Source organism: Petaurus breviceps, unplaced genomic scaffold (genome assembly GCF_028583685.1).
Source record: "Petaurus breviceps papuanus isolate PSGF00001 unplaced genomic scaffold, PetGlider_PUasm1.0 582, whole genome shotgun sequence".
Taxonomy (NCBI): Eukaryota; Metazoa; Chordata; class Mammalia; order Diprotodontia; family Petauridae; genus Petaurus; species Petaurus breviceps.
In genome coordinates this window covers 13889984-13914366 of record NW_027186390.1, presented here as the reverse complement: position 1 = coordinate 13914366, position 24383 = coordinate 13889984, and the positions used below count along the sequence as shown (strand labels likewise).

General features: G+C 38.7%; 1 long non-coding RNA gene across 1 annotated transcript; it reads right to left on the bottom strand.

Moving 5' to 3' along the window:
* Nucleotides 1-616: 616 nt before the first annotated feature.
* Nucleotides 617-24145, bottom strand: LOC138173560 (uncharacterized). The gene is made up of 2 exons (XR_011171437.1): nt 23896-24145; nt 617-915 (listed from the first exon to the last, which is right to left on the bottom strand). It is a non-coding gene; the product is annotated as an uncharacterized lncRNA (long non-coding RNA).
* Nucleotides 24146-24383: the final 238 nt, after the last annotated feature.

The window sequence follows — 24383 nt, the reverse complement described above, 5'->3', positions numbered from 1 at the left end:
CTTCAGATGAAGTATAATAGATTCTGCTCCAGCCCCTTACCTTTACCTATGTGTATCTATCTACTTGAAATGTGTTTTTTTGTAAACAATGTTCTGTAGGGTTCTAATTTTTAATTCATTGTGCTATCCACTTCCATTTTATGGGTGATTTCAACCCATTGATAAGGTCAGATGTCAAATTACAGAGGGTTAAGAAAAGGGTGAAAAGAGTGGGAATGGAGTGTAGAAGTTGTGTTGAGAAAGTTAGGAAAGATGTAAGATAAAAGCCAATGCAGATGGTAGAAACTAGGGAGAATTTTTAAGGAAAAGGGAGACTTGGGCATGTTTACAGATTGTGGGGGGAAGGAAGATAAGAGATTGAAGATTAAAGAGAATGGGGATGCAGTTTGCTAAAGGATGGAATGAGATCAAGGATGTCAGAGGGTCAGCCTTGAAAAAGAGAAAAGCCATTTCTTCATTCGAGACTAGAGGGATTAAGAGGATAGTAGTGGGTAATGTCCAAGGGAAGTGAGGTGAGGAGGAGTAAAGTAGCAGGAACTCTCTTGGAATGTCCCCATTAAAAATATATACAAAACTAGAAGCAGCAAAGTATTAAAACAATCAATACCAAAAGAAATGAGATGAAACATTCATTGTTAAATATTTATTAAGCATAGGGTTTATGTATTTTTTTAGTTACTGATGGATTCTTTTTTATTTTTTATTCTCATTCAAATATTTTTAAGGCAGGCCTTTGCTAACAAGAGAAGAGGAGAATTGGAGTGTATCCAAATCTTCTGATGGATTTCTGACGACATGGCCAGGCTGAATTAAGCACCCATGTTCCACTTAAGAGATAATTGTCTTCTGCCTGGAATCTGTTCAGTTCATTCCTTGCTTCTCTCCAGTGTTTAGTCTCTGGTGGAATAGGCCAACCTGAAAAGAATTCAGACAAGATTGCTCTGGCCCAGACGACTGATCAAAGTAAAAGGATATATTGCTCGACTAATCTCTTGAACAAAAGTAACAGGTCAGAGTCTGGACAGAAGAGGTAAAACCGTTAAACCATTAAAGTTGGCTTTGTATTTAACATTTCTTTTATTAAAGTTCAACTTCTCAATTCAGGTATTCCTAGTTTCCAAAGAGTTTAACAATATGATAGAGACAGATTGCTGGATTTAAATGTATTTGTGTGTGTGTGTGTGTGTGAGTGTGTGTGTGTATGTGACAGTAGGGATACAATAGTCAAAAGTCTTAACAGTCAACAGGCTTAACTATGGTTAAGCAAAAAGACTTAACAATAATGTCTTAGATATGCTTTGACACTGAGCCTTGTGAAGGATCTCCCATAGGGGAGCACTGCAGTGTTTATACCCACATTCATAATGCCACTCTCAGATACATATTAAAAGGACAGACATATAAATCGTAGAGTCCTGGACTTGGAGACAAGAATCCTGGGTCCAAATCCTGTCTCAGCTACTTACTGTCTGTGTGACTTTGTCCAGTAATTTATCTGGGTCTCACCTCTAAATGAATAGCTTGTACCAGATGACTTCTAAGATGCCTTGAAGATATAGAACAGTGATCCTGTGATCCTAAAATCCTCCCTGCTTGTTCACAGCTTCCCTTACCATTCTCAACTCCTCTTCTTTTTTCTTCTTTTTGTAAGTTTCTGCTATTTACTCCCTCTCTCTGTTCTTCATCTCAGGCTCCTTTTTGTTTTTCCCATTTTACCAGGATACCTGGGTATCCCCTGCCTACCTCTCTGTCCAGGTGGGGATCTCAAGTTCCTACATTTGTTTGAATATGTGTTTACTTTACAATGTCTCATTCATGGCCCTACATACACATGGCTACTCTCAAAATAATCCCTAACAACATATTGTGTATTCATGCATGCATTTATATTATATACATGTACATGTATTGGGCATTGCCTCAGACAAACTGAGACCTGGGAAAGACCTTGGTTTAGAAAGACCAAGGTCATCCACTGCACCCCAGGCCATGGCCAGTCATCTTGACTTTATTCTTACCACTGGACTTCAATGAATGGAGGAGACAGTGAGGCTGAGGACTTTGCACAGCTCTGCCTCATTTAAATCCAGTTCATGAGCAAGTCATCACCCTCCTGATGTCATTGGTCCTCTTCAAGAACAAAAAATGAACAACACATAGATGGACAGATAGATATGTAGATCAATGCATAGATACAATAGATATATACATACATGCATAGACTCATCAATATTTGGTCCGGTCTAGATTTCATAAGTGTTGAGAACTCCCACTATAGAAACTCCCTCCAAAGAATGTAAATCAGCAATTCATCTATAACTTATAATCTTAGAGAGGTGACTAGAACACTGATAGTTTGTTACTTGCCCATTATCACACAGCAATTGTGTGCTAGAGACATAACTTAAATATGTATGTATATATATACATATATGCATGTGTGTGTGTGTGTGTGTGTGTGTGTAAGTTCCTAGTCTTAGATCACGTCACCAACTGTTTCTTAAACATTCTAAACTGGATGTCCCACAGGCATCTCAAACTCAATTAAAACTCAGCGCCTAAAACATAACTCATTATCTTTCTTCCCAAACCCTCTCCTCTTCCAAACTGATTATTGTCAAAAGCATCACCATCCTACCAGTCAGCCTCCCAGATTTACAGACTTGGTGTCATCCTTACTCTCATTCACCCCTAAATGTAATTAGCTACTGAGTCCTGTCTTTCCTATCTCTGCACTATTAGCATCCCCTTCCCTCTACTCACACAGCAACCTCCATGGTTCAAGCTGCCATCATCTCTTTCTATACTACTGAAAACAGCCTCCTCTTTGATTTGTCTATTACTAAACTGAAGCTAATCAGTAGTAATGTCATAATCTGGAAACTAAACTTGCTATGCCATAACTATATGTAGACAAGCAGCCCTCTCCAAGCATTAGTGTAGGATGGGAAAGCTAAAAACAGATGTGTATATTTAAAATAAAGGGTTTCTGTTCTAATGGAACAGACCTCTAGATGTCAACCAGATGTAAATTGGAAGCCCATCTCCTTACCTTTTTAGCTTTTAATGGTTTAATTTGTTCCAACCCTACCATCCATGCAGGGAATTCCCATTATACAGACAAATGACATTATAGACATATCAGAAGCTGTGTCAGAGCCAGAAATATCTGAATTCTCATCCTACCTCTCTCACATACTGATATGGGATCCTGGACAAGTTCTTAATCTTTCAGTGCCCCAAGCAACTTTTTAAGGCTAAGAATTATAGATAAGGTGCGAATCCACAGTAGTAGAGAAAGTTCCTCACGGAGAAAGCCCTCATACCAATGAAAGTATGATTCCAATCAAACATACACACATACACACCTATGTACATTATTCATACATTTCCAATTCTTCATGACCCTGTGTTATAGGAATGTAAATTTTAAAGATCTTCCCTGCCCCTAGGTTAAGTGCACCTACATCCCATGGTGGGAGGCTTGTTTCTCAGGAGATACTTTGGGATTGGGCAGTGGGTCAAGAAGGTTGTTACATTCTCTGAGCCAGCAGAAGGCTATATAAGCCCTGATGGGAAGCTTTGCTTTGGGGCTCACTTTGAGAAGTGTTGTGTGATTTGAACAGATGAGATTCTGGGCAGCCATTGTTGAGAGCCCCCCAGCTTTGAAAAACCCAGATATTGATGCTTCCTTCTCTGGTAACTGTGATTTGGTATGGATGTAATGGTTGGCCAGTTTGGAAGCCTGTCTGCTTGATATGTTTTTCTGTTTTCTTGTAACTTCTGTCTGTATACTCTGAAATTCGGGGTGCTGACCTTTTCCCCCTGAACTAGGTAAATGTTTGATTGATTAAAGTAAGCTTGTTAACCCATTTTTGAGTTGCTTTCCCTTAGAAAAGCAGATCTAAGAACCTATGTTGGCAGCCACCCTGGGGATGCTGGGGTGCTTGCTGCTACACCCTGTTTGGGGTTTTCTTGGAAAAGATACTGAAGTGGCTTACCATTTCCTTCTAGCTCATTTTACAAATGAAGAAACTGAGGCAAACAGGGTTAAGTGACTTGCTCAAGGTCATATAGCTATGTGAGGCCAGATTTGAAATTCATGTCTTCCTGACTCCAGGTCTGGTGCTCAATCCACTGAACCACTTAGTTGTCCCTACACACACACATACACACACACACACGTGTCTGTGTATTTATATTTATATACACACATATATTTATAGACACATATATACACACAAACAAAACTGAAATTCTAGTGGCTGACCACAGAAAGGGACAATTAGCTCCTTGGTCAGTTGTATTGCTGTTTAAAATTCATTAATAAACATTAGTTATAAGAACTTATGTATTGTACATCTACATATGTCTATATACATTTATGTATTTTATATATATATATACATATATATATAAACACAATACATGTATACATATGTTGTATCTAGAATACAGCATGTTCCAGAAGTCTTAGTGTTATTTTGAACTATTAAAGCTTAAAATGGCACTACAGCTTTTGGGACACCACTCCGACTACCACCACCAACAACCAAGGGTGGAGCAGTGAGTAGAGCAACAGCCCTGGAGTCAGGAGTACCTGAGTTCAAATCCAGCCTCAGACTCTTAACACTTACTAGCCATGCGACCTTGGGTAAGTCACTTAACCCCAATTGCGCTGCCCTCCCCCATCCAAAAAAATCAAAATAATTGTAATAATAATAAAACAAAAAAAACAACAACAACAATGGTCAGAGAAGGACTTTTTGAGCTCTGAAGAATCAGGAGGATTTTGAATTTCCCACATTCCCATCTTCATCCTAGCATCATTTCCAGAACATCAGGAGCTGGTACAAAAAGTATTGAAGACAATAACAACTTAAAAAACAGAATTGGCCTGATGGTAAAAGAGAGACAAAAATTCACTGATAAGAACTCCTCAAAAATCAGAATTGGACAAATGGAAAAAGAGGTGCAAAAGCTCACTTAAGAAAATAATTCCTTGAGAGAGGATTCTGTGAAGATGGTGGAGTAGGTCAGAAAATTCCAAGCTCTCAAGATTTTCTCCCACAAAAGAGATAAAATAGCACCTTAGAGCAAGTAAAAATGAATAAGAATAAGGGCACAATTGGGGTCTTCCTGGGACAATTTGAGAAGATCAGAAGAAAAATCCCAGGAAAGGGTTTGGTCCCTGTGAAAAGCAAACACCTCCAGGCTAGGTTCCTTTAACAACCAGTGGCAAGCCCTAGGGTTAATTGATTTGAGAGACTGCCTCAGCCCCAGTCACAGGAACTTTTACCTCCAAATAGTAAGGGGATTTGGGTGTCTGAACCAGGGAAGATCAAGGGAACCTCTGCTGACAAGAAACTCCAGACCCAGCTGTGCTGCAAAGAGCAGCAAAGGCAAAAAGGAACCAGCACACACCCAATAACTATAGAAGAACTGAGGCAGAAAGCCCATGGCTGTGGGCACTTACAGGAGGTTGGAGGTTTGGCTTTGGTTCTAGGCTAGAGGGGAGAACTGAAGATCTGGGGCAAGAGGCACCATCTCCATATCTCAGGACTAAAAGTGATTACAAAAATTAAGCTATTACCACAAAAAATGCACAGGCAAAAGAGAAAGAATCCAACTATAGAAAGCTGTTATGGGAATAGAGAAGACTGGGGTTCATCTTTAGAGGAGAATATTTAAGTAAAGAAACACCCAAAGAGTAATGCCTAATGGTCATCTGCCTAAAAAGCATAGAATATCTTTTTAAAAGACTTTAAAAATTAAACGACAGAGATGGAGGAAAAACTTAAAAATAAGAATAAGAATAGTCCAAGAAAAACAAGATTATGAAAGGAAAGTCAACTAATTAGAAAAGGAGATCCAGTATCTTAAGAAAGAAATTAACACCTTGAAAATGAGAATTGGTTAAGATAAAGCCAGCAAAATTATAAGATATTAGGAAATAACTAAACAAAATATGAATAATGAAAAAATAGAAGAGAAAGTGACATCATATAAGAAAAAGAACAGATTTGGAAAATAGATCAAGAAGAGAAAACATAAAAATAATCAGACTAACTTAAGGTTATGATAAAAAAAATGAATCTTGGTATAATAGTGCAAGAAATCATTAAAGAAAATTGTCCTAAAGCAGTAGGACAAGGGGGGGGGGGAAGTAGAAAGAGAAAAAAAATCCATCTATCACCACTTAAAAGAGATGCTATGAGGAAAACTCATAGAAATATCATAGTCAAGTTCCAAATCTCCCAGCTCAAGGATAAATATTAAAAAGTAACATTAATAAAACAATTTTAAATATGATGGTGCCACAATTAGAATCACACAAGACCTAGCAGCAGAGACATTAAAAGACTGCAGATCTTGGAACACCATAAATTGAAAAGCAAAAGAACTGGGGCTCTTGCCAAAAATATCATACCCTGCAAAGTTAAACATAATCCTAAATGAAAAAAATAATGGATATTTTATTAATTGTCAGACTTTGAAGACTTTCTTTAAAAAAAAGACAACTTAATAGAAGATTTGACATACAAGAACTAAGAGAAATATAAGATACATACCAAAGACTGATTATAAGGGATTCAGTAAGAACAGACTATTTATTTTTTATATATGTAAAATGTAAAACATATGTCTTAGATTCTTTTTAATAATTAGGTAGCTCATAAGAATAATTGGAATAAACCCAAGTATGATGTGAATTTCAAAAATAAAATCATTTAGGAACAGTTAAAAAGAGGAGGACTGGTAGTACTATAACCTATTTTCATCAGGAATGGGTTTAACAAGGAACAATATATATATTTAGAAGAGTATAAAAGTCTTCTAACTGCAGAAGAAATAAAACAATAGGGGGAGAGGGCAAGGGAGGGATGTTTAAAGGGGAGGGTGAGGGAATAGGTAAAAGGGGACTATAAAAGGGTGTTTAGATTTATGGGAATTGGAGGATAGGGGAGGGATCCTTGGAGTAGGCTAGGCAAGTAATAGGAGGGCAAGTGAGCAGGTAGAAATAAAGTAGAGGAGACAGGAGGGATAAGAAACAAGAGATATGCATAAATATAAAAACAAATATCAGGAGTGGAATTTGTTTGGGAAAGCATATGATTACATCCTGAAAGTCATCTCAAAATGAAAATTCACAGGAACTTATAGCTAAATTTCAAAACGCCTGGGTCAAGGAGAAACTATTATAAGCAACTAGAAAGAAACAATCCAAATGTTGTGGACCTGCAGTCAGGATAACACAAGATTCAGCAGTTTCTATATTAAAAGTCTGAAGGGTGTGGAATAAATATTCCAAATAGCAAAGGAGTTGGCTTTGCAACCATGAATAACCTACCCAGAAAAGCTGTGTATAATTCTGCAAGGAAAAAAAATGGATATTTAATGAGAGGACTTTCAAGCATTTCAGATGAAAAGACCAGAACTGAATAGAAAATTTGACATTCAAACACAAGACTCAAGAAAGGCATAAAAATGTAAACATGAAAGAGTAATCATAAGGGACTTAATAAAGTTAAACTTTTTAAAATTACTATGTGGGAGGATGATACATGTAACTACTAAGAACTTTATCATAATTACTGCAGTTAAAAGGAGTTTACATAGACAGAGGGCATGGGTATGAGTCAATTATGCTGGAATGATCCCCCCAAAAAAACAAAATTGGCGTTTTGGAAAAATGGTGGAATAGGTCAGAAATTTCCATGCTTTCCAGATTTCCTACAGAAACAGATAAAAATTGCCACAAAATAAATGTAGAGCAGCAAAAAGTAAAGGGGTAAAGCACTTGTCCTAAGACTTCTTGAGAGGGCCTCAGAAAAGACTACCTCCAGCAACTGAGTTTTGGCATGAGTGAAGCATAGATACTTCCAGGCTGATTTCATTGAATCAACAAACAGCTGGCCCTGGGGCAGCTGTCAGAAAGCAGAGTAGGCCTCAAGAAATTTCACCTCACAAACTTTCATCCCACACCTCAGGAAATTCCGCTTCACAAACTTTCCTCTAAGGAACAGCAGACAACTGAGTGGGGGAGAATTGAAGACCCCGTCCCCCTCCACTCCTCTGTTTCTGGACACCAGGTCTGGCAGTGCTGATTGGAAGTGAGCCCAGGCTGTGGGCAAGGAGAATTGCACACACACCTGGTGAGTGTAGTACCTGTACTGCAGGATGCAAGAACATTTTCAGGACAGTGTGATTGCGGGCCCTAACTATAGCTTAAGAGAGGAGAAGAGTCCCTGAGTTTGAGCTCCTGGACAAAATTCAGAAAATAACAGCAGGGAGGACCTGAGGCTTAGGACGACATTACCCACAATTTAGGATTAAAGCCTGATAGCAATAATAAGCTACTGAAAAAAAAGCAAAGGAAAAAGACCTCAAACAGATAGCTATTTTGGTATAAAAGAAGAGTTGTTTTTATATTCAGAGGAAGATAGTGAGGTTAAAAAAAAAAAAACCTCTCCTATCCCAAAGAGTAACATCAAATGGTTACAAGCTCCAAAAAATTTCTTGGAAGAACTCAAGAAGATATTTAAATATCAGATAAGAGAGAATGAAGGAAAATTAGGGGAAAAAAATAAAAGCAATCCAAGAAAATTATGAAAAGAAAGTTAACCAATTAGAAAAAGAGATACAAAATCTTAAGGAAGAAAGTAACTCCTTGAAAACTAAAATTGGGCAAGAGGAATCAAAACAACTCTGAGGTACTACCTGACACCTTTCAGAAATGATAAATGCTAGAGGGGATGAGGGAAATTTTGATACAGTAATGAATTGTTGGTGGAGTAATGAACTAATCCAACCATTCTGAAGAAGAATTTGGAACTATACCCAAAGGTATATGAAACTGTGCATACCTTTTGATGCAGCAATGCCACTACTGGGTCTGCATCCTAAAGAGATCAAAGAAAAAGGAAAAGGATCCATATGTACAAAAATATTTATAGCAGTTCTTTTTATGATGGTAAAGAATGGGAAAACAAGGGGATAGTCATCAATTGGGGAATAGATGAACAAGTTATTACATATGATTGTGATGCAGTACTATTATGCTCTAAGAAACAATGAGGGGAGTGGTTTCAGGGAAAAAAAATGGCAAGACCTATATGAACTGAAGGAAAGTGAAGTGAGAAGAACCAGGAGATCATCGCACATATTAACAGCAATGTTGTTACGATGATCAACTGTGAAAGATTTGGTACTCTGATCAACACAGTAATTCAAGGCAATTACAAAAGACTCATGATGAAAAAGTGCTGTCTACCTACAGAGAGAGAAAACAGAAGTATAATTTTTTCATTTTCTTTATTTTTTTTCTTTTAAAAATATGGCTAACATGGAAATATTTTGTATGATTTCACATGTTTAATTCATGTCATATCACTCATTTTCTCAGTGGGTGGTGGAAGGGGTAAAGGGGGTGAAAGGGAGGGAGATAATTTGGAACTCAAAATTTAAAATGAAAAGAATGTTTAGGATAAATGATAATGTTTTTAAAAGAGTAAAATGAATTTTTATGAGGAGAAAGAGGAATCAAGTTGGCCCCAAGGTAGCAAAACAGCAGCATAGCAGTAGCCTGGAGATTACCCAATTATTTTTCCTTTTTGTATCTCTTTGATCCTTACCAGGAAGTCTTTCCTCTGGGAAAAACTCCAGGAGGAAGTGTTTCAAATTTATTTCTCCCATAAGCTAAGGATTGTGCTGAATAGATGTTGCCAAATCAATGAAAGCTTCATCTTTTACATCTTGTAAGTATTCTTTGAAAAAAAATCCTTTGAAGAGATTTCTTTTTCCATCTGTTCAATTCTAGTTTCCAAAAAGTTCTTTTCTTCTTTGGATTTTTGTGCCTCTTTTTTTTTTAACCATTTGGCCTATTTTGTTTTTTAAGGTGTTATTTTCTTCAGTGTTTTTTGTGCTTCCTTTACCAAGCTGTTGATACTTTTCATGATTTTCTTGAATTACTCTCATCTCTTTTCCCAATTTTTCCTATACCTCTCTTATTTGATTCTTAAAATCCTTTTTGAAGGATTTTTTTTGGAGCCTGAGACAAATTGCAAAATTTTTTGAGACTTTGAATGTAGAAGTTTTTACTTTGCTGTCTTCTCTGAGTCTGTGTTTTGATTTTCCCTGCCACTCTTGTAACTTTTTATGTACATGTTCTTTTTGTTGTTGTTTGTTCATTTTTCCAGCCTATTTCTTGACTTTAAACTTTATATTAAAGTTGGGTTCTGCCCCCAGGCTTAAGGTGTCATTTTCCCAAGTTTCAGGCTTTTTTTCCAGCTGTTTTCAGAGCTAGTTCTGTGGGTCTGTAAGTTTTTAGTTCTTCCAAGGTGTTATGATCTAAGGATCATACTGTCTTGGCCTGTATTGGTCTATGAGGGAGCATAAGAAGTCTTTTCTGCCTTGAAACTGTGACAGGGCTCTGTATTTCTGTGGCTGTGAGCTCTGATATGCTAGCCCTCCTCCTTGCCCTGAGATTGTGAGCCAGGATGTGACCAGGATCCAAGTATGGGCAATGCAATAGAGTCCTCTACCTAGTGCCACCAAAGAGACCCCCATAATCTCTTTCTTACCAGTTTTCCAACCCCTTTACTATCTCTGGACTGAGAACTGAGGAAGCCACTGCTTCTGATTCAATTGCCCCCAAGGCCTGCTGTTCTCTTGCAGGAGCAATGTGAGCTCTGAACTGTAGTCCACTCTCACCTTGATATGACAGACCTTTCCTGCAGATCTTCTAAGTTTTCTTGGACTAGAAAATTCTTTTACCCCATCTTTTTGTGAGTTTTGCCACTTAATTCATTTTAAGGCATTATTTTAAGTTGTTTGAAAAGGATTTTGGTAGAACTCAGGTGAATTCCTGTCTTTTCTCTCCCCTTCCTTGCCTCTCTGAAGTAGCTCTTTGGAAATCTGATATTAACAAAAGAAAGGTTTACTGTATCCCAGGGCATATATTCTAGCTGAAAGGGGAAAACACCCACTAGATCAGATTATACTAACCTAACCCATTAGATTAATTTTTTGTATGTCCTGAACCCTTTTGGAGGTCTAGGTAAGCTTATGGATAATAATGTTTTTAAATACATAAAGTAAAATAGATAAAATTACAAAGGAAACAGCATATTAGTATATAGTTGCAAAAACAAGTTAAGTATACAAATCTCAAATTAATAACCTCTGCATTAGATTCTCCTAAAACAGAGATGTAAAGCACCAGAATCAGATGAAAATGTAATAGGTAAATATGTTTTAAATAAATATACAGTAAAACTATATCTATTTGTAAACCATAAGGATTTTTGCATACAGTTTAGTGACACCCACTTCCATATGATTTTGAATCCACTGTCCTAAAAGTTACAAAGGAACCAAAGGGTTCAAAGGAAGTATAAGCAAAATCCCATGGTCTGAAAAGTCAGCCAGGAGGGGTAGGAGATTCTTCTCAATGATTTAGCTAAAGGCATAGATGGCATGCTTATCAAAAGTGCAGTTAACACAAAACTGGAGAGGTATATGCAGTAGACGAGAGGCACGTAAGTTCTCACTATGTGCTACTCATTGTGCTAAACACTTGGGATACTAATACAAGAAAAATAAAAGCACTCAAGCTGTTTAAATTCCAAAGCAGAAAATGGTAAGCAAAATAGGACTGGAAAAGGAGGAGGGGAAGGGAAGGTACCTGTGCAAGGTCATGGTGGCAAAGTTCTGAGAGCCAGAAGAGATGAAAGGAGAATGAAGCATGGTCAATCTGGTTCTGTCTTCAAAACAGAAGTACCAGGAGGAATTCACCAATAGGAAAAGGGGGCCAAAGGCAGAGGGATGTTGGGGTAAGAATGTCCTTGAGCTGAAGGAATTTCTAGGGTGAGAAGGTAGCTGAGGCATAGAATGGAAGTCCTGAGAGTAGGAAGCAGAGCAGGGAAGGGATAGATGACATACTGTATTTCTGAGTTAGGATGCAAAAGAATCTTGATAATGCTCTTCATCTTCTCGTTTGCTGTCCTATGAACATTTTCCAGGTTACCAATGTCTTTCTTAAGCTGCAGTGGCCATAACTAACGATAATATCATTTCCCTATTATAAGACTCTTTTTTTCCCCTCTTACTTCCAGGTGTGGCCCCTTGCAGAGGTATACTCCTTACAAATATCATGGTGGAAGAATTCATGGAAGATACTGAGACCTTTCTCCTGTCATGCCACCTGCACCATCATTCACCCAACAATATTAAGGTTTGGCTTCAAGCTATGCTCCAAGTTCAAGCTAGTCTTTCAACAGGAGGAAAAGGCGAAAGAGCCCAAGAAATGCCTCTCCAAAAGAGGGATGAATGTGGTCTCTTCCCATGAGTGGTCTATGCGAAGCAGAATTCAACAAGATTCTGAACCCTTGATAGAACCATTAAAATTGTGCCCTACTACTGAGCTTACTTCAGATCCCAAAGGAGAGATGTGGTGAGCCTGTAATGAATTAGGCCATTTCATAGTATATAAACAGATCCCAGGAGGTAAAATTGAGTGATTTGTTACTATGAGTCCCAGTCCTCTCATAGGACATGTTTTGCAAGATATAGGGCCTACATCCCCTTGTTAAAATGGTTAGGTCAAGACCAAGTTCTGCCCCAACCTCCCCCTCCTACACCACAAGGAGAGTACCAAGAATTTTTTTCAAGAAGCCCTTTTAGCTGAGCAGCCTGTCCTTTAAGTAAAAGAAGGCAAGAGACAATTACTGGTTTCTCACCAAAGAGAAAAGGGCCCATCCAAGGAGGCCAGGCAGAGAGACAGAGGTCCAAGAGGCATCAGCCAAAGGTGCTGAGGCTAGGGAAGGGAAAGGATACAAAGGCCTTCAGCCCCACAGGGTCTGAGCCAAGTATTCCATCTGTCCCCACTAAGAGAAAGAAGAGGTAAGAGAGGGGGATGGGCAGGTAGCCTTTTCCAAGTTGGAAGATTGCTCCCCTTGTTTAGTGATTACCTGGACCTGATGCCTCAACCAACCATCCTTCTGTGCCTAGAATAGAACAGAAGCTGAGACCTCCAGGCAGAAATGTTCTTCCCCACCCTCAGCCCACCCTCTGTCACCTGAAGACTATTTCACCTATCTTTTGGCCCTTCTATAAAGTGTTTAGGGATGACCTTTTCCCAAATCCTCAGTGATCACTTCCCATTTTCCTATTTCTCCTAAACTTCTCTGTTAAAAGGGAAGGTTAGTTTAATAGAATGGGATGTTCAGACCAACCCTAGCTCTGTTCCCTACACCTATCCTTTTAGTGATGAACCTTCATCTATCATCCACCAGTATATTTGTTGTTGTTCTTCCCAGGCCCTGAGGATGAAGGACTCCTGGTTATGTCTAATCATAGCCCCCAAGGGCTAGGTTTCATTCTGAGAATTTTGTGCTGGATTCTTTGATCACTAACTTGGGAAGAAAAACTCATTTGGTTGGGTTTTTATAAAAGTCTTACCCTCAAACTACAGCTTTGTTTACCTGTTATATATTTGTTTTAACTTTGTAGGGGAGCTGAAGGACTTGGGGATGCGAGAAGTAAGAGCAGAGGGGAAAGGAAAGAAGTATGATGTAAAACAGAGTGTTATTTTATATCATTTTTCCTCATTTTAAAATATTTTTTGATGGTCAAACTAAATTTGTGACTTTTTCTAATGGCTAAAACCAACCTCCTATGTGGATTTTAACTGTAATGTTTGGAAAAGAAACCAATGTCAGACTCAGGGAGAAAAAATGCTTAGGATTACAAAGAAAACCAATTGCAATAAAATATATTTATCAATTTTTAAAAATTCACACACCCCAGGTTAAGAACTCCATTTGTCATTCATAAATGGCACTGAATACTTCTCCCAGGTCGATGATCATCTGTGCTGCAGAGTAAGCCTACTTATGAAATCTGAAAGCAGTAAGTGTCCAGCTGAGGCAGTGGCTCTCTATCCTCTGCCTACTAAAGAATACAATTCATTCATCTAAACACAAATAGAGAAAAAAAAAAGTCTTGAAAATATGATGACTTTTGCCAGCTATTCTGAAAGCAGGATTTAGATATCCCTTCTTTTGTAGTTGGAGAAAAGGTCTTTGCACAAACTGATCTTAATCTATAAATTTAGTCCATTTGTAATACAATGATTTTTAGAAGCTGAACCCCTAAAAACTGGCCAAACATAAGAAGATACATCAACTGAAACTTTATAATCCAAAAGTTAATTCCCCAAATTCAGTATGATTGTATGATGATCTCTTTTTCCAATTTCTCCCTCTGACTTTCTAGAGGTCTATTTTTCATCTCCTTTTTTTCTATCTTTTTAGGATCAACTGACCTATGTTCAACTGCTTTTGACTTTGGCCTTCAAAAATGTCTTGGAATATTTGTGACTACCACCTGGAGGAGAATCTACAATGGATCCCCCCAGGGCTCAGAGCCTGAGCAGCATCACAATGGTCCTCCTACTCAGATTGTTTCAGGGTAGCCCCTGAGAAGTGTTGCTTTGCATCTTGATCCTATTGCCATTTGGGAGGGTCTCTCCTCTACAAAGTTCTACTCTGATATCTCCTCATGGCATAAAGGTGGCCCTGAGTCCTTAAAGGCAATACCAACAGAACATGACTGTGTCAGGTTCTACTATGTTGGAAAGGCTTCAAGGATGTTCCTAGTAACAGATTATATCTGCTTTGTCAAGACCAGTCATGTCAGGTACAAAGAAACTCATCACTAGTAGTCTGGACACTTAGTTGATTAATTCCTGAGTCATGAAAGGAAAACTCATGAAACAATAATGGAGAATAGTGGAAAATGGGGCAGAGGCTTATAAGTTATAACTTAGCTTTTTAATCTTTCACAAACATTAGCATAGTTATTGGCAATCTAAATTTTAGATATTTCTTGAATTACCTTGTGGTTAACCCCAACTCTTAACTTTTTCTTACCCCCTATATTTGCTTGCCAAGGCTGTCAAGTCTAGCTTCACATCTCTCACATGTTACTGCTTCTCTCTTCTGATACTGCCACCACCCTAGGCATGTTCTCCTCACATCAAACCTGTACTATTACAAAAGTCTTTTGTTTTATCTTTCTACCTCAAGTCTCCTCCTGACATTCAGCTACCAAGTAATATATGTATATATTTTCTTTTTTGGAGGGGGGAAGAGCAGGGTAATTGAGATCAAATGACTTGCCCAAGGTCATATGGCTGGTAAGTGTCTAAGGTTGGATTTGAACTCGGGTCTTCCTGTCTCCAGGGCCAGTGCTCTATTCACTGAGCCACCTAGCTGCCCCCCCGCCCCCAAGTGACATTTCTAAAGCATGGATCTGAATATGTCACCATCACCACCATTAAATAAACACCGATGATGCCCTATACCTCCAAAATTAAATATAGTATCCTCTGTTTGGCTTTTAAAGCATTCATAACCTGTCCCCTTTCTACCTTTCTAATTTTCTTAAAAATTTATTCCCTTCCATGTACTCTGTGATCTGGTGACATTGTCCTCCATACTTTTCCTCACCCAAAATACTCCATCCCCTGATTCTCAACATTCTTATGGGATGTTTCATGAGATTCCCTGACTTCCTTCAACTGTCAGCTAGAACCCTGCCTTCTATAAGAATTGTCTCTTGCTTAATGATTTCCAATTTATATACATATTATATAACACATTATAATATATAATAGAATAATATACTAATGATATATTGTATGTTATAGTGATATATAATTACAACATATTAGAATAAATCTTGGAGGCGCAATGAATAGAGCACTGGCCTTGGAATCAGGAGGACCTGAGTTCAAATCTGGATTCAGACACTTCACACAAAAACCTAGCCGTGTGACCTTGGACAAGTCACTTAACCCCAATTGCCCTCCCAAAAAAAAGACCAAAAAATGTTAAAAAAAAAAAAAAAGAATAAATCTTGTTTATATACAGATGCTTGAAGATTGTCTCCCCTATTAGATTGTGAGTTCTTTGAGGACAGGAAATATTTTTGTCTTTCTTTGTATACCTAAAACTCATCATAGTGATTGGTGAATAGTAGATATTTAATAAGTGCTTGTTGACTTGATAAACAAATGGATCTACTACTGTTGTAACTGGATCAGACCAATCTTGATATTATCTCTAAAAATGAAACCAGAAGCCAAACAATGAATTATAAAGGAGAAGTATAAAGAATGCTTTATGAGAAATGTGTGATTCGAAAAAATGATCATCCAGTCAGGGAGAAAGAATGAGGGACAACAAATAAAAAGACCATGTACTCCACTGATATCTATATAATGTAAAGAGAATACAAGAGAGATCCCTCATATATTGGGTGGACCCACTATGGTAAATTTACGTGAGGATATATATAGATGATAGTCATGCAAAATGGGAAGTCATAGATGATTCACAATCTGTAATACCAGAGGGAACACATACATCAAAAAAATCACAAACCTATTATATTATTACAGTACTGAAATATTTAAACTGAAGAAGTCAGTTTCTATTGCAGTCTTCATAAACACCATAGACACAAAAAGAAGACAGTATATTCTCTATACAAAATTGAACCAGTGTGCATATTCAAATAGACAAACATTATATAGATATACAAATACACACATATTCATGAAGATTTAACAATCAACCAAAAACTTTATAAATCATTTATATGTTTACAGTATAGTGGCAAGTCTCTCGAACACTTTAAAGGACAAGATAATTAAACTTACTTTTCTGGATCCATTTCTAATCTGCAAACTGGTTTTAACAAACCCAATGTTCTTGAAAGCATGTTTCATAATGTCATCTGGAATTGTGGTTGGTCCTTGCATTGGTTAGAATTCCTAATTTTTTCAAAGTTGTTTATCTTTACAATATCATTTTTGCTGTATAAGTATTTTCCTGGTTCTACCCACTTCCTTTTGTGTCAGTTCTTATAAGTCTTCCCAGGTTTCTCTGACACTATCCCTTTATCATTTACTACAGCACATTAGGATTCCATCACATTCATATACCATCACCTGTTCAGCTATTCCCCAATTGATGGGTACCCCTTCAGTTTCCAAAGCTTTGCTACCACAAAGGAACTGCTATTAATATTTTTGTATACATCAGTCTTTTTCATCTTTCTTTGATCTCTTGGGGGTATAGATATGAAGAAGCAGGAAAGAGTATCATCCCAAAAACCTAAAGAGAAACAATTATCAATGAGGAGAGGGTGATCAACAGTGTCAAAGCCTTCAGAAAATTGAAGAATGAGGATGAAGAAAAGGTCTTTGGATCTGGTCACTAAGAGATCATTGGTAATTTTGGAAAGAGCAATTTCAGTGGAATGATAATGTTGGAAGCCAGATTGCAAGATATTAAAAAGAGAGTGAAAGGAGGAAAAGTGGAGACACCTATTGTAGACAGCCTTTTCCAGGAATTTAGCTACAAAGGGTAGAAGAAATACAGGACAAGAATTAGGGGGGATGGAATGGTGAAATTAGTGGGAGCAGTTTTAAGGATAGAGGAGACATGGGCTTATTTGTAGGCAGTAGGGAATGAGTCAGTAGATAGGGAGAGACTGAAATTAAGTGATAGAGTCGGGGATAATAAAAGAGGCAATCTGTTGGAGTAGAGAGAAGGAATAGGATTATTTGAGCAGGTAGAGGCATTAGTCCTGACAAAGAATAAGGTCACCACATCATGTGAAACAGGGGTGAATGAGGAGGAAGTGACAGAAGGAATCTGAGTGATAGGAGATGAGGAAGAGGAGAGAAGAGGGAGTTTACATTAACTGACCTCAATTTTTCTGTAAAATATAAGGCAAAATTCTTGGGTGAGAGAGTAGGGGAAAGGAGAGCTATGGGATATTTGATGAAGGATGAAAAGGTTTAAAAGGGCCACTGTGGAAAATAGGATAGTGAGGTGCTAAAGGAAGTATATATAGTAGGATTGCCTAGCTGCAGTAGGGGCCTAGTTGAGGTTGTGTAAAAAATTTGTTACAAACCCAGTCAGAATGGTTGCATGATTTTCTTCACCTTTGTTCAGAAACACATGTGTAGAAGCAAAGGGGGTGAATAGTGGGAGTGATCCAAGGCTGAGACTTGACTGGGCATAATCAACAAAATGATGGGGGGGAGGTATGGATTTAAGAGAGTGTAGCAGCAAGCACCCCAGCATCCCCAGGGTGTCTGCCAACACAGGTTCTTGGATCTGATTTGTCAAAGGAAAGCAACTCAAAATGGGTTAACAAGCTTATTTTAATCAGTCAAATATGTATCGTTTACCTAGTTCAGGGGAAAAAGGTCAGCATCCCAAACTTCAGAATATACAGACAGAATTATCAAGACAGAAACAGATCAAGTAGACAGATTTCCAAACTGTCCAACCATTATATCCATACCAAATCAACATCTGGATTTTTCAAAGCCAGGGGACTCTCAACAACGGCTTCCCAGAGTTTCATCTGATCAAATCACAGAACACTTCTCAAAGTGAGCCCCAAAACAAAGCTACACATCAGGGCTTATATAGCCTTCTCCTGGCTCAGAGAATGTAACAACCTTTTGGACCCACTGGCCAATCAAGAAGTATCTACTGAAAAACAAGCCTCCCACCCCAGGCTCCAGGTGCACTTTAGCCTATGGGCAGGGAAGATCTTTAAAATTTACATTCCCATTACAGAGAGATACTGTGCAGATTTGAATTGGTTCACGAAGGGGCCAAGATAGGGGATAAGAGGAGAGAATGGTTAGTGTTTAGGATATGGCCTGGAAGAAAATTGAGGAGTCAAGGAATTGGAGGTCAGCATGCAGATGGGTTTTGAGAAGAAAGGCAGAGAGAGAGGTGAAAAGGTTGGATTTATTAGGGTTGGATAAGGGGATTTCAGAATTCTTGAACATGGAGAAAGCACATTTGTGGGTGATGAAAAAATCAAGGGTATGACCATCTTTGTGTGTGAATAAGGGGGAGTGGAGGAATAGCAACAGGAGGTCAATAGGTTGAGGAACTGAGTGGTTATGGTATTTTGGGGAGACAATGTTGAAGTCCCTTGATATGAGGGCAGGAGTTGGGAAGGAAATATTTTGAGTCATGCACAGAACTCTCAGTAAAAAAGGAAGGCAAGTGACTTCGAGATCTATAAACAATAGCTACCAGGATTTTGATTGGTAGTAGATATGAACAGTATGAATCTCAAAAGAGGAGAGCTTACTGAGTGATAGAGGTAAGTGGAGAACCTGGAAGTGGCAATGGGGAGCAAGGAATATTCCAATTCCTCTGTCTCAGTGAACTGAGGGGAATGAATGAAGGTACAATACTGGAAAGGGTGGCCAGGGAGGCTGTGTCACTGGGAAGTGAGTATGGGAGTAGAGCCAGGTCTTGATAATAGCTAGTAGATGGAAAGAGTAGGAAAGGAAAAGATTCGGGGTAAAAAGAAATTTGTGGCCTATGAATCAGGTATTCCACAGGGCACAGTGGAAAGCCTGGGAGGTGATTGGATGAAACTTTGGAGTGGAAGGGTTGAGGGGGATGGAAATAAGGAATTGGGAATGAGGTTTGAATGGTGATCTACATGAGTTCAGAATGATTGGGATGTAAATGGTATAATGAGGAGTATGATCATTGGGGATGTGAAGAGTATAATCATCAATGAGTGGAGGTTATCTTTCCTCTATCCATGACAAGCTGTAGATTGGACTGGAGGCAAATGCAGTATGAGATGGGAGGTCAGATCATTAAATGGTAGGCCCCACTTTACTACTTTCTTCCCTATGAAGAGTGGAAGTTGGGCAAGAAAAGGGCCCGCAAAAGATAGAAATTAAACCTGCACAACAAAAGAAAAAAATTCCCATTCCCCACCGACTTTCCTCTTCCTCTTCCCTCAAGGACAGGCACAGCAGGAGACACAACAGTTAAGTCCAAAAAAACAGGTTGTTCCTCTTTGCACCAGAGGTTCTCTGCATTTATGCTGAGAGATCAGTCCAGCAGCAGGAGGTAAAAGCTGTCTTGTGCTGGCACAGATAGAAGTTGTTTTGGGGAAGATAGAAGAAGTCTGGCTTCTTATTACCTTCCCTCATGGGAATATGTTGCACCTAGCAAGGGATGGAAGGTATAAGGCACACAGTCAGAGGAATTTTGGTTCCTCTTCTCATCTGAGGAGGGGTAGTATCCCCCAGTAAAAATGTAAGCAACTTGAAGTCAGGGACCATTTCATGTTTTGTTCTTGTATTACCAGTACTGAGCATAGTTTCTTATACATAATGGGAGATTAATACATGACTGACTGCTGGGTAGAAAAGAACAGAACAGAATAGAATGGAATGGAATAGAATCATAAAGCTTGGTTGAATTATTTTCTAATCTCTAGTAAATTTTTACTTTCACTGGATTTGAGGGGATACAATTGTAGAATCAACCTGTCCTGTTTTATTGTGCTTTAAGAGAGCTTGACACTAATTCTAAGGATCATGAGTACAGCTAGTCCTGACTCCTGCATTGAGAAACATTGCTGCAGAACAATAGAAAATCATTTACTCACCTTGTACTTTGTGTTCCCAAAATATCACTTCTTGGTCACTGTACCCTAGTCACTTTGCCTTCATGAATTGTGTCTCTACCCTGTACACCCTTAATTATCCTTTGGTCTTTTAGACACTTATGTAAGATTATAAACTGTTCATCTCTCTCCATTTTGAAGAAATTGGCCACAATACCTAGTTTGCGCATCTGTATTCGCTGCACTTCCTTTTTAGCTATAAGATTAAAGAACAGCAACACAATAAACAACATATATTGTTTCTCAGTCAAGAAAGAAATTTATAACACTGAGTCAGTTCTTCAACACAAACATCATCTGAACAGGAGGCTTCATTTTATTTTTATATTTGCACCTTTTATTTCTTTTCCCTTTTTCCAAAGTTGAGATAGTGTTCTTTAGTGGATAGACACCTGGATTCGATTCCTACCTCAGACACATATTGGCTGTGTGACCCCATATAAATCACTTAATATCTTAGCACTCTGGCAATTAATACTTTAAATTTCAGAGAAGGTGCAGAGTTGCATTGGTTGAGGGATTCTTCTCTGGAAGTTCTTTATAAACCAATAAAATTACAGGTCCAGTCCTTATTGCTTTCATAATTATAGCCAGGATGTCTGGTGTTCTATCAAATATGGAGAGTGGCAATTTTGTCTTGATCCTGGTTTTTTAGAGGAATGACTCTAGTGCTTCTCCATAAAGTATATATGTTATTTCCTACAGTTTAGACTTTCTCTTCCTCACCCATTTTGGAGCTAGGGGATGGACAAAATCTTTTCCATCAGATTTGCACTATCTGAATAATGCATTATGATGGAAGGAGAAGAGGAGGAAGTGGTAATAATGGCTCCCACAAATCCTATCATTATGTCTTACCCCTCCCTGGATGCAAGGTCCTTCAAGAAGCACACTACTTGGAAAATGCAATCATCTAACTCTTGAATTTGGGGTTTTTCTTCAGGTGACTCCAAAGACTGGTGCTGCACAAGAAATTTCCCTTTGAACAGCTAAATTGTAGTATCAAACTGCCTGGGCAACCAGAATCCCCCCTCTTCTACACAGGAAACTGGGGTTCATTGCCCTTAAGGTCTCTCTGGCAGAATAGACAAGCAAGTCTACTTCTGCAGGAACTAAATCACTGCCTCTATTGCTTGGGCTAGGAAAATTTGCTGTCAAGTCTCCAGTGTATACCTGCATGTTCAGAAAATTGTGAATGAGCACAAGTAACTCCCATATGCTTCTAGTCATCCATGAAAAGTTCTCGGGGGAAGGAGACTATATACATGCACACTTTCCTCCTTCTCCCCATTTCCTTCCTTCCCAAAACACAAATCCACTTTATTGAACTCCTGCTTATACTCTCAACAAGGAAAGGAAAAGAAGAAAAAAGTTCAGGGAAATTTTGGAAAGGCTCCTGACAAGAGTCTATCCTTCCAAGAGTCCTGGACATCCAGACCATCTTGGGGACCTTGACACCTAATCAATAGCCATCATCTCCTGTCCTTTCAACAAAGCACCATTGGGCACATTTACATTCTGCATAGAGAAGTAGCCTCCAGATGTCCTAGAAAAAGAGTCTCTCCCTTATAAGCTCATCAATAGGGAAGTGGAAGGAGAAATATCCTTCTTTGATGCAGAGCTTCTTCACAAACTAGGTCACAGTCTAAGAGTGGGTCTACCTTGCTTTATAAAGGGGGTAGGCCTACTCCTCAGCCAGTCAATCACTGGAAGTTCCCTTTGTTACATCGTTGCTGTTTACCCTTCATTTTCAAAGAAGACCAATGACATCATGGGGTGATGTCTTGACTCATGTGTGAATTGGATTTAAGTAAGGAAGAGTTGCACAAACTCATAAGCCTCACCCTCTCTTTCAGAGCCATCAAAATTCAGTGGCAAGACAGAAGTCAAGATGACTGGCAATGGTCTGGTATGTAGTGTATGAGCTTGGCATCTTTGAGGTCTGAGCAAGTTCTAAGCATTGCATAACACCTGCTACATCCACCTTCATGATTGCTGGACCAAATTGTTCTCATCCACCCATTCTGCTTGGGATGCCTTCACATGCTTGGGGTACACATTCCCCTAGTTCATTGACATGTTTGACACTTGTGTCATGGAGGAGGAATAGGAATATCTTTGCTTTCCCATTGCCACTTCCACACTTGTCCTTTGCTACCCTCACACAGGAACCTCTTATCTTTTGAGGTTCATAACTTTCCAAATTTATCACCCAATCTAGGTCCAAGTGACCATTATCTATCTTTCTGCTGGGATGTTCTTCCTTCTTCGATGAGCTGAGTGCCTGATTCACAGTCTCTACCACAATCCTTCCTCATACTTGGGGACTTCAGCATGTAACTGATGTTCCCTCAACTACCTTAACCTCCCAATTCTTCAACTGCCTCCATTCCCATAGCTTATTTCTCTTTTAATCAACAATGTAAATGTAGCCAATACAGTTAGATTCTAATATCACAGTCTCCCATATGCAACGTGAAGGAGTAGAAATGGCACCAATGAAAACAAAGATGGTGAGAGTATCTAGAATCTGACTTTCACTCATGTTCACAGGAAGGTTCATGACAGAGGCAAAACAATTTTGAGTATACTGAAGTATCAATTCTCAAAGTATCTGAAAGATGGAAAGATTCTAAAAGTTTAGAGAAAATCTTGAACCTTATTACGACAAAAAAAATGGCAATCAAAAGAAACCCATAACTCCTACTTTCTCATGTCTACATAATTTTTTATGGGAGTACTCTAACTGAAGACCAAGGAAATAAAATGATTTGACCAAGGTCATATAGGACATAGGCATGAGATTTGAATCCAGGTCCCCTGATTTCAGAGCTATCATTTCATCCTTACTGTGCTGCAATCTTTAAGAAAATTATATATTAAAGAAAAAAACTTTTGCTTTTGTCAATGATATTCTTTAGCAGAACACATCATTACACAAATGACATAAAAAGACAGAAAATACAAGATTCCACTGGGCTGTTAAATGTAAAAAAGAAAATATTGATTCTGTAAGGCAAAATGCCACTTTGAAGATGCCTCCAATAAGGTTCTTCCCAATCAAATATCAAGTCATACAAAATTCTTTGAAGGATATAACAACAGAAATAACTTGGCTCAAAATTTCTTTGATCATTAGTATCAAATAGTCATAAAACAAGAAAATGAACATCCACAAAGTTGTTTGCCACCAACATGGATAATGTCCAACAGTTTCCTGTGGGGAGCCAAGCCCACCCAGGAACCCCTGCCCTTCTGTGGCAGAGTCTGAGATAGTGGTAGAGAGGAGCCCTGCTAGTCAGCAGCAAAACTTAGAAGGAAAAGTTAGGTGAAAAGATAGATAAAAAGATTACTTACCCAGAGAATGATAATCATAAACAAGACAGGACGCCAGTATGGTGGAAAACTGAGTCAACTTTATTCAGCTAAGAGTCCAGTATATATAGTGTGAAACTGCATAGTCATCAAAAGCCACTTTCTTTGGGATTACACCATTGCCCTAGTTCCCATTCACCTCATACGTGATGGCCGTGTACTCTATCCTAGTTATCAGGGAACGAGTACCCTGCAGGATGTTCCAAACCTCCCTAAACCTCCCTAGAACAGAATGGAGCTCTCCCAAGGCTTCTAGTTAATACTACGTTGCAACATTATGCTAGTTTCCCCAGAGAACACTGTGGGCTGCCTTGTTCCCAGACTGGGAGTGCGTACCACACTTCCCACAAGGATGTGAAGCCCATGACTGTGAGCCTTCCTGGGGGAGGGGGAACTGATCTGGGCCTGTTTAGCAGGGTCTTATGCTGAGAGGGCTTATTTAGCCAGCAGGGTCAGAGCTCCACAGGCCA